The following is a 12044-nucleotide window of genomic DNA, read 5'->3' on the forward strand; positions in this document are numbered from 1 at the left end:
TCACTTAAATTCTTAGTTCTTAAATACATGAGTAATATTTTGACAATAGTATTTAGAGCATATGATTAAAACTTTAGAACATATGACTAAAAATTTAGAACATATGAATAAAAATTTAGAACATATGAATTATAATTAGTATTTAGAGCATATGACTAAATGTTTAGAACATATCATTAAAAATTTAGAACATATGAGTTATAATTAGTATTTTGATCACAAGAAAGACAAGTCAAGCTTATATATTCGAATACAACCTTTTAGAAAAATAGTTTGCGAGTGAAGGCTTACAATTTAAAGTACTATACAAAATTCTACATGCTATTTCTAAAATTATATTAGAAACTATTTTCTTTAGCCCATTTCTGTGATCTTGAAGTTATCTCATGATGTAGCTCATTTTCCTTGTGTGATAATATCTTAGCACAAAAATCCACCCTCAATTTCTTCATTTGATTGATCTGCAATATAATAAGATAAAATCATTAGACTTTGGTATCCGCTATCTCACTTTTTACATCATTATAAAAAAAAAAAAAAAAAAAATTAAGATTTACACAATTTGGAACATATGTATGAAATTTTAGAACAGATGTATAAAAATTTAGAACATATGAACATGAGTAATATTATAAAACAAACTTACATCATTCAATTTTATTCCGCATTCCCAATTGGTATCTTTCTCACCATGATAGGTTTCCATGTGTTTAAGCAAAAACACGCCGCAATCATCATTTTTATCATTTGTCCTCCAACTCATTTTTAACGTCCTAGTTTTGAAACTAGAAACCTCTTGATCGCATTTTGATCTCTTGGTTGACAAGAACATGGCAAAAGCCCTCAACTAAAATTAAACATTAAAATAAGTATTAGAAAATATTAAGAATGTATAAGTACTATTTGGAACATGAAATTTTTTAAAAACATCTGATTTAGAACATATGAGTATAATTTTAGTACATCTGAGCTAAACTTTAGAACATTGAAATAAATGTTTAGAAAATCTAATTCTAAGCACAAGTAAATGAGACACATAGATATTACCAAATTCTTTGGTTTGTTTTTGTATTTGTGCCAAAAAGAATTTTTATATTCCAAATATCTGTTGTCAATGACGTCGAGAGTCTTGCTGAGAAAATTCACACAAAGCAGGTAATAATGTGATGAAGATACAACTGGAAAAAATACCTGCATATAATAATAGATCATGAAATCGAAATAAGAAAAAAAGAAGAAAGCTTATAAAGAAAAAAATCTATATTCAAATTCTTTTGGATTTCTTAATGTCTTACCAAGTGAACTCTATCAAAGTTTTGTACTTTAGAGTGCTTCATCTCTTTTTCCAACCTTTCAAATAAAGTATGATATCTATCTTGAATTTTCACAGTTGGAGAAAAGTGATAATTCGTACACAAAATTTCCTGAAATCATTTAAAAATAAGTTATGAAATCTTTATTTATAACATGAAAGAAGCCAAGTTCAATATTAAGAATCATACATAAGCTTGCGTTGAAAAAAACAATCTGTTTGTTGACCCTGGGGTTCGTCTTCTGTTTTCAATGTTCAATATGAATGACCAAGCATCAACAATGTTATTAAACACATGATTGTTCGCTGCAAGGCTTGACATCTCATCTCTACGGATTGTAGTTTGACCATCATCATATAAAATCTCACTACAAACATAAAAACAAATAGCATTAAATGTTATAATATAAGATTAAACCTTATAATATATGAATACTAATTTAGAACATATGAATACTAATTTAGAACATATGAACACTAAGTTAGAACATATGAACACTAATTTAGAACATATGAATACTAATTTAGAACATGTGAATACTAATTTAGAACATGTGAACACTAATTTAGATCATGTGAATACTAATTTAGAACATATGAATACTAATTTAGAACATGTGAATACTAATTTAGAACATATGAACACTAATTTAGAACATATGAATACTTATTTAAAACATATGAATACTAATTTAGAACATATGAATACTAAGTTAGAACATATGAATACTAATTTAGAACATATGAATACTAATTTAGAACATATGAATACTAATTTAGAACATATGATTAATAAATCAGAATACATGACTAATTATTTTAAAATTACTAAGTAAATTTAGAGCTTACTTAGGTAATCCATTGGCAAATGCATACTCTGCCATTCTCTTCTTGTGTCCATCAACCTTTTTGAATATGTTGTCATACTGAACCATAAAAGGCGAACGAATACAGTTTGGAAGGTTTTCGGGACATCTTTTCTCCCTTTTTCCTACATTTCCTTTCCTGTAAATATATAGGTGAACGAATACAAATATTTAATGAACAAAATATTTCAAAAAAATATACCACAAATTCTAAAATTATAAATGTATATATATAATTAGTGTCCCAAAACAAACAAACTAATAATTAGTGTTCTTAAAAAATAAAATATTAATTCATCAATAATTAATAGTGTCCCTAATAAACATAACTACATTACCCCTCCATCTTATCATCTTCTTTCTCATCATTGTTCTTGTTCTTCTCTTCATTTGCTTGAATATTGTTCTTCTCTCCATGAACATATTGTTGGACTTTAGCACCCGAGCATGCTCCTCCTAAAATTGAAGTGGAAAACCCTTGAGTTTGAGGAGGAGGAGGAGGAGGAATCCCTTGAGTTTGAGAAGGAGGAGGAGGAGATAAACGAGGAGAAGGTCCTTGAGTTTGAGGATGAGGAAGAGGAGGAGAAGGTTCTTGAAATTGAGGAGGAGGAGGAGGAGGGGAAGAAGGCTCATGAGTTTGAGGAGGAGGACGAGGAGGAAGAGGGGAAGAAGGCTCATGAGTTTGAGGAGGAGGACGAAGAGGGGAAGAAGGCTCATGAGTTTGAGGAGGAGGAGGAGTAGGTGTTTGAGAATGAGAAAACAAATCAAAACTCGGAGGAGTCATCTCTAAAGGTGTCTTTTTCTTCCCTTTGAACTTTTCCCATGATCTTTTCATAACATCATCTAACTCCTTAATGGAAGCTGGTTCGTCAAACAAATGCTTGTCTTGACTTAGAATGGAGGGGCTGTCCTTTTTTTTTTTTCTTCCCTTCTCATGGAATACTTATTCCAAATATTCTGAATAAAAGTGTTCATATCAGATGCTTCTTCTTTAGCGAATATTTCATTCGCCTTATCCAACATGGCATGCATCTCACTTAAATTCTCAGCAAGCTTCTTAGCCAATGTTCCGAATTTTTAAAGGAATTCCTAACAAACAAAAATTATATAAATTTAGAACAGTTGAATAACCATGTAAAACATCTGATTTAAGTTTAGAACATCCACTTTATATATTTAGAACATATGACTAAATATTTAGAACATGTGGGTATATATTTAGAACATGTGGGTATATATTTAGAACATATAACTAACTATAATAAGACTTTAGTTTAAAACATGTTCCAAAAAATATGCATACCAGCATTTCATTAGAACCACTAACATCACTTCCACCAAGTTCGGGATCTCCAGCCACTTGTGATACATTGTTATCATGCCTATCAACTTCCATTCTATCAAGTACATGTCCCTTTCCAAATCCTCTTTTCATTTCCAATTTCATCCGTTCCTTGATCAAATCTTTCTTCCAAACAGAAAGGAGTGGGAATTGCCTTGGATTGCTTATTTTAGATCTTTGCAAACGATCAAAATAGCATATCTAATACAAATATACAAAAAAAAAAAATGCGTTAAACAAGGACAAATTTAGAAAAAGACAAATTAATATAAAAATGTACCATATATTAAAAAAAAAAAGAAATTACCATCAAGAAAGGCAATGGACCGGTGAAGAAAGCTGAACCACCTTGCCATTCCGATACAGACGACTTTAAACTCCTATAAACATATTCACACCAATCCAAACATTCGATCTTCTTTGTATCCATGCAACTATACAAGAACCTATAATTTAATGATGGGTTGGCAGTGGATCTCATACAACAATTGACAACAGAAACTACAAAATTCCAAATGAATTCATCACACACAGGTTGCTTCTTTAACTCTTCAATTCGATTAATAATTACAGAGTTTGATGGACTTCCACAACTTAACCCAAAATAAAATCTCCATTGTCTAATAAAATCAACCCATTCTTCATCCTCCTCTTGCTGCTGCTCTTTAATAATTTCTCCTCCCATCGGCAATCCATAAACCAAATGTATGTCTACAGGTGTAATTTCAATCTCTTGGTTCCTCTCAAGAACTAAAGACACCCTATCACAGTCAAAACTCGACACAAGCTTAGAGTAAAATACAGATTTATGTTCATCTAAATCCAAATCTAAGAAACCTCCAAAGCCAATTTTTCTAATAGCCGCCTTATGAGATTTTGGCAAATCTTTAAGCACGGTGTTCATAAAATTCTTGGGAGTAATTCGTTGACTTAATGCTCTACATTCCATTTGATCTGCATGAACAACTTCAATATCATCATCAGAATCACTCTCATCAACCTTTCTTTTCCTTTTTTTCCCTCTGCCTTCCTTCTTTGGTTCTTTCTTCATTGCTTTGTTTTTCGGAACATCTTTAGCTCTAACTTTAAGTTTCCCCTTAATTTGATCACCTTCTTTATTATCTACATTGGTACTCTTGTTTGCATTTCCAGAAGATGTTGTAGCAAACTGATTAGAGGTTGTAGCACCATCAACACCAACAAGATTATCACTGCAAGTCATGACATAAAACATATATAAAGGTTAGAACCCAAGGGAATAATTAGAACATAACATATGTGTAATAATTTAGAACATTTGTACAAAAATTTAGAACATGAGTAAAAAATATAGACATAAACTTGTAGCAAAAATTAACAATTGAACTGTAATGTATACATACTGCAATACTGAACAAAATTCAAGAGGAAAACATAAAATTGTGAGTAAAATAAGAGTTAAAATTAGAATTAAATTTAGAACATACAAGTAAAGTTTTAGAACATATGAGTAAAATTTTAGAACATATCTAACATGCATAAAAAATTAATCAATATCCATTGATGATTACAAACCTTTGAATGAGATCGTTGTTTATAGCTTCTAGTAAGGATGACTCCACAATTGGACTTCTAGGCCACTGCACATCATTTTTTACAGCTTCATCACCATCACTTTTTTTCTTTTTGACAAGTGCTTCATCACCTCACTATTCACAAAGAAAAAAAGAGTAAGTTAGAAGCTTAAAACATGCTAGAATTTATTTTTCAACTCCTGTATCCTCCTAATACTACTCTTCCAGGCCAGTTTCATATAAATTATCTCGTATATTCTCAATATATCATTTTTAATGTTTTTATCTGATTTGCTTGAAGATTACATAGCACTTTAAATTCACATTGAAGCTGCTGCTGCAGGTGGCTGCTGCTGCCAGCCGAGGCTGCTCATGACAAGGCTGCAGCTGCTGCTGCCAGCCGAGGCTGCTCCTGGCAAGGCTGCAGCTGCTGCTGCCACCTGCAAAACTAGCAACAAATAATTAAGCTAATCACAATTATTAAAATTAATTGTAATGTTGATTATCACACCTAAGCTAGCAACATAGCATAACATTCATTCCATTAAACTAGTCAGACATTTCATCGAACGCTTAGTGTGCAATAGATTAAAGCAAATAAGAAATAAATTAACAAGAGATACAATAATTCCAATCGAATTCCTAGTAACTCAAATCGAATTTTATAACCTGGACAGTAAATCATGAAAGAACACAACAAAAATTGCAATTAAAAATACAGCACATGCAACAATCAAAATTCACAAAATTCACGAGAAGGCTCGACAAAAATCGCAACAAATTTGACACCAAAACCAATGGAAGTTAACTAATACTGTATATGCTTAAGAAATTCGAGCCAAACCCTCCCAAATCGAGCAAAACTGAGCCCTAATTTTTGTGTTCAAACATGATAATTAAAACATAAACCAAAATCAAATAATTAAACCCTAATAAAATCGCTACTTACTGATTTGATGGACAAATGGCTTGTATTGGAGATTTATCCATACATTGTGAATCGATTGATCTACAAAAAAATTAACGAAAATTAACAAAAAAAAAGAGGAGAAAATTTTGAAAAAATATAATCAAAATTCATAAACATAAACTTATTACATTCTTTCATAAGTAACAATTGGAGATGTTGGTAGAATTTGATTCGAATCCATATTCTGATTCACGAAGTAGCATGCATGAACTAGGATTTAGAGAGTGGATGGAATTTAGAGAGAGAAAAACCTAAATTTTAGAGAGAGAAAAAAATCAGTGAAAGTGAAAAAAGAGAAGGGGGTATATCAGCAAACAAAATTACAATTTTGCCATTACTGTAGAATGTTTTGGGCGGTTAGATTGAATCTAATCTACGGCTAAGATGTATTCTCATATAAGTGAGTTTCTCATATAAGACCTAAATTCTCATAAGAGCCTTCCCCTATATATATATATATATATAGGGGGAGGCTCTCGTGAGAATTTTTCTTATGTGAGAATTTTTTTTTTATGTGGGAACACTCTTTATGTTCTAAATTTTTACTTGTATGTTCTAAATTTTAAATATGATGTTCTAAACTTTTCCTTAGGTGTTCTAAATTAAATCAAATGTTCTAATTTAGTATTCACATGTTCTAAACCATAAATTAGTTAAGTTTAATATCATAAATTTTAAATAACTTGTTACAAAATTTTAACTTATATGTTCTAAATTTTAAAATGTGTGTTCTAAGATTTTTAATTATATGTTCCAGATTTTAAAGCGTATGTTCTATATTTTTACTCATATGTTCTAAATTTTTTACTCACACTTTCTATATTCTATATTTGTTTGTTCTAAATTTTTATTCACATGTTCATAATCTTAAATCAAATGTTCTAAATTTTACTCATATGTTTAAAATTTCATAAAGCAGATTTTATAAATTTTTAATCACTTGTTCTAATTCTTAAATCAAATGTTCTAAACATATTACTCACTTAGATGTTCTAAATTATTACTCAGATGTTCTAAATTTTAATTTCAGACGCATGTTCTAAATTTTTACTCGTATGTTCTAAACTTTTACTCACATGTTCTAAATTTAAAATCAGTTCTCATATAAGTATGAATTCTCACATATGAACCTATTCTCACCGGATCCCTACCCTATATATATATATATATAGAGGAATTGGATAAAAATTTTATTTTTGATTGGAATAAATGTTTGATAACTAGAAATTGGCTTTCATTTTTATATTTTGTTACTAATGTAATTTATGATGATAGTTGTATATCTTTTATGATTTAACTTATAAAGTATGTACGAGAAAATAAATAATAGAAATAAGCTAGTACCTCCGTTTTCTTATTATATGCAACAAAGGGGTATTATTTGTGAGATATAAAATATTCTTTTGTTGCACATAATAAGAAACGGAGGTAGTATTTCATTTCAATAATTTTTAAAATACGTGCATCGCACAGGTTTAATCTAGTTGGTACTACATTTGGGTTAGTGGAGAATTGGAGATTGATAATCCTGTTCTATAGTCACACATAATTTTTGAATCAAATTTTTTCTAAAAGCTTTTTTTTTTCAAAGTAGCTCTTTTTATTTATTTAATAATATTTTCATATCTTATTTTAGCTGGTAACAAAGAAATATTTACAATTTTTTTCAAATCATTTTAAGGCCTCACTTTCTTTACGCACCTTTAGAATACTTGCAAGTTTCTAAAGTTTTTGGACCCCGTACAGATTTGGGGTATTTAATACCCAAATAGACCCTCCATGTAATACCCCGTATTTTTATACGTATTTTATTTAAAATATGTATTTTATAAAGGTATTTAAATAATTTAAATATTTTAATTATGGTGTTTTAATTATTTATCCTATGTAAGTTTGGAAATATTTTTACCAAAGGAAAGTTTGTTTAATTATTTATTTTATAAAAGTTGGAGTTTTATTTTAGGAAATTATAATTTTAACAAGTTTTAGTAGGGAAGGGATTAGAAAAAAACTAAAGGAGGAAAGTTTAGGGTAAAAGGGTGATAGAGAAGGGGTATAAATATCCCTCTTATGAGGAAAATCAACTTTGCCCAGAGTAGAGAAAACCCAAGGTAAATTTCTTTCCCTTTTCTTCTTATTTTTTTTCTTTCTTTTTCTTTTCTTTCTCCTTCCCCTTCCCCTTTTGTTTTCGCACCACAACCACTGGCAACCACCACCACCGGTGGGCCGCCGACCACCAGCCACCCAGCCGGCAGCAGCGGCGACCACCAGTGTTGGCAGCAACCGGCAGTGGCGCCGGCCTGCTGTCGGCAGTCGTGGGTTTCGAAAAAAAAACTTAAAAATCAAATCTTTCTTGCTCAAATTTAATCTATGCTTTAATCTAATGGTAAATTATGAGTTTTGGGATTTAATTTTGGTGTTTGATTATTATAATTATGTTGATTAATTTTCATATTTGGTTTTTAATTAAAAAGCCCCAATTTTTGAAACCCTAGGTTCTTGATTTATGAGTTATTGAAGGATTATGATGTATATTGGGGTAGATCTTTGTTTTAAGTGTTTTAAGGCTTAATTACAGCAAGTTTAATTAAAATAAAGTGCTGGAATTTTATGTAGAACACTTAATATTATGTTTCTTAAAGGAATTTTAATTACCCATTAATTGGGACTTAATTATGGTGTTTTAAATATAATTTCAGCTTACTTTAATTAAATTATGAGGGGTTTTAAAATAGTATATATTGCTGGAAATTTTTTTAGAGTGGAATTTAATACTCTATTATGATTTTAACGTGTAGGAGACTTTGAAGTAAGCAATTTCTACTAGTCGTGACAATTTTAAAATCGTACTCAAGGTACGTACGCGTACTTAGCATATTTTGATGATGTAGAATCATGATAGGCTTGATTTCAATCAATTACAAGTAGTATCATGCTAAGGTTTATGTACGGAATTGTGAATTAATTGTGTTGGTGATTGAAATGTGAAGCATGAATTATTTGTGATGGTTTATGGATTGGAAAATTATATTTTGGGCATGTTGTGTTTGAACTACACTTTTATTTATGGTATGTTAGAATGCATGAATAATTAAACTACATGTTTAATTATGTTTGGAATATTGAAAAGGAATTTTATTATGGTTCAAATAATTTTTATGGATGCTTTAAACATGAGGAAGGAGCTATATAAGTGTCTATGTACACAAGGGATAAATTGTATGTTGGTGCCTTTGTGCACTTAAGGTGTTTTGAACACCGAGGGATAGGATTTTTGGCGCTTTATGCGTTTAAAGTGTCTTTGACACTGAGGTAGAATTAAAAAAGGTTCAACATTAAGTAATATGTGATCACTAATTATTCAAGAATTAAATTGGTATGTTTGGTTGATTGAATATTTATTGTTGATTGATTTATTATGCTTGAGAGTCATCACCAAGTCTAATAACATGTAAATAACGTAAAGTGAAAGAGATTACGCACCAAAACTCTTGGAACGTATATACCTTGAGTATGAACAATGGGGGGAGTTATAGGGTTTTATATTTAACCATAACTTCTAATGGAGTACAGGACGCTGTACATTCCTTTTTATTTATTATTATGCGCAGGAATTCCGCCACCTTTGAGTGGTTTTGTCGCTAGCACAGTTAGCTCCCGTGTCAGTTAACCTCAATTTATTTGGGGGAGGTATAGTTGGAAACCCGTTCGATGCGTAATCAACGCAAAATGAATTATTTAGTGTCTAGTTAAAGTGTCTTGTTGATTTTTGCGTGTGCTTGTAAATAGGTGCATTGAGGTAAGTGTGTGTTGATAGGTGAAAGCATGTTAGTGTGTTTAATTACGCCTATGTACTTAGCTTTGCTGATTGTGTGTGTTGTTGTGTTTGGTCATGTCTTTATCTTGGCCCTATGATGACCCATTTTTAATGGAGAGTAGTGGGGACAAGTAGAGATAAACCTTTCAGGTATTGAAGCATATTCATGACGGGGCATGAGTGAAGAGTGAATCATGCTAGTTTTCATTAGTTTATTTTATGCTTTATTTATTTATGACGTATTTTGTGTGGACTAACACAAAGGTTTGGTTTTAGAACGGTTTTGAATAAGGGCCTTTAATGGTTCCAAGTTGTAGCTAGTTTGATTTTATTTAACTTTGTTTGTTTTGGTTTTAAACTTTACTTTCGTTTGGTGGACTTTTGAGTTGAATTGTTTAAACGATTTTTAATTTTAAGTCTTCCGCTGTGTATCTTTGATAGTTTCCTTAGCCGTTTTCACGGTGGCGGTAATGTCTTAGATATTCCTAAATAGTGTTTTAAAAATTAAAGTGGGTATTTAAAGGAAAGGAATTTCTAGGGTGTTACAAAGTGGTATCTGGGAGCTTTGGTTGAGATTTTAAATTACCACTAACCCGAAAACGTTTTTCTTACTATGATTTAAACTTGGCCAAGTGTTAATTTAATTATACATGTTATTTGTTCCGATTTTATTTCTTTTATTTTTTCCAAAGGGGTCGAAATTTTATTTATTTTATTTTATTTTATTTTTGGTCCGATATTTTTTTTAAAGGGACACTCGAATTTTTTTTAGAGTGTCCGAAATTTTTTTTACTAGGGCCGAAAATTTTGGCCCTCTTCCCATCAATTTCGAAATTTTATTTTAGCAGGGTAAAAATATTTTTTTTGTTTGTTAAGTTTTGCAGGGAGCAAGGATTGAGGTAAGAATTATGTGTTAAAAGGTTTTATTAACATGTTGGTGAGCTCGGGTAGGAAAAGAAAAGGCATATAGGCTAGAATTTAATTTTTTTTTCCCCTGTGTGCATAATTTTATTTTGAGTGTTCAAGCATGTTGTATGACTAGATGTTTGTTGATGAAAACATGCAATATGTGTATTATTTTATGTGATCCTTTAAAATTGTATGATTGAACACCAAACTTAATTTCCTACAAGACTGTATTATTTATTTTATTTTCTTTGGGAAGGGAATTCTTTCTAAGCCTTTTCTCTACAGGATGCCAATCTTTCCTAGCAAATATACACAAATGGGATCACTTATAAAGAAACATAATGAACACCCCTACAACTTTGTAGAAAAGATCAGATACTTTTGTTCCTACATGAGCAATGTCTTACGAGACGGAGTTTATGACACCCCTAATCGTATTTCGGCTATGATTGTCCATTGTCTTCCAGAGGAGCCTCCTTACATTGCTGTCAAACAGAGATTTTCTGTTTTTTACCTTCTAGGAGACATCCCAAATTACCATAAATACAAAGACTATTATGGCCAGTGGTATCCAGATTATGTTTTCTTGACTAAATATCTCGTAAGAGTGGAAAAAGCTCATTGTCAGCACTTAAATCTCCCCTACCCTGACTACTACTACGATAATCCAGTAGGGAACAATCCTCCTCCTAATCAATAACCAGGAAATTCTTCTTCTTCTTCGTCAGGGGGTAGTCAGGCAGAAAATGGAGAACAACAAGAGGGAGATAACTCACTTATGGAGATTTCTAATCCTAATCCACCTCCACCTCCAATAATAATAGACATTTCATCGGATGAGGAGGAAGAAGGGGAGTTTGTACAAGTGGAACCCGAACCTGAGTCACCTGAACCAATGGAGGAGTCAAATGATTCTGATTTCGATCTTTCAAGCTACAAACAATCCACTAACAAAAGGGACAACGTTCGAAAGGATTAGATTTTATAACTTTCCTCGTCATGAATTCACAGTCTTTATTTTAGTTATTAATATTTTAGTTTTAAATTAATAAGTGGCATGACCACATAAGTTTCTAGAAAACAATTTTTATTTTAGTAATTTTAGTCTATTTTAATTAATAAGACCTCATTTATTTCCTTGTCAAAATTTTTATATATTATTAATACATAAATTCATTTATTTTCCAAATCTCCCATTTCACATCACTATTCCAATAGCCAAAATTCCAAGCAAACTAATTCCAATAAATATTTCTAAGCTATGGGCATCTATGG

This window comes from Chenopodium album, chromosome 8 (genome assembly GCF_948465745.1).
Source record: "Chenopodium album chromosome 8, dcCheAlbu1.1, whole genome shotgun sequence".
Taxonomy (NCBI): Eukaryota; Viridiplantae; Streptophyta; class Magnoliopsida; order Caryophyllales; family Amaranthaceae; genus Chenopodium; species Chenopodium album.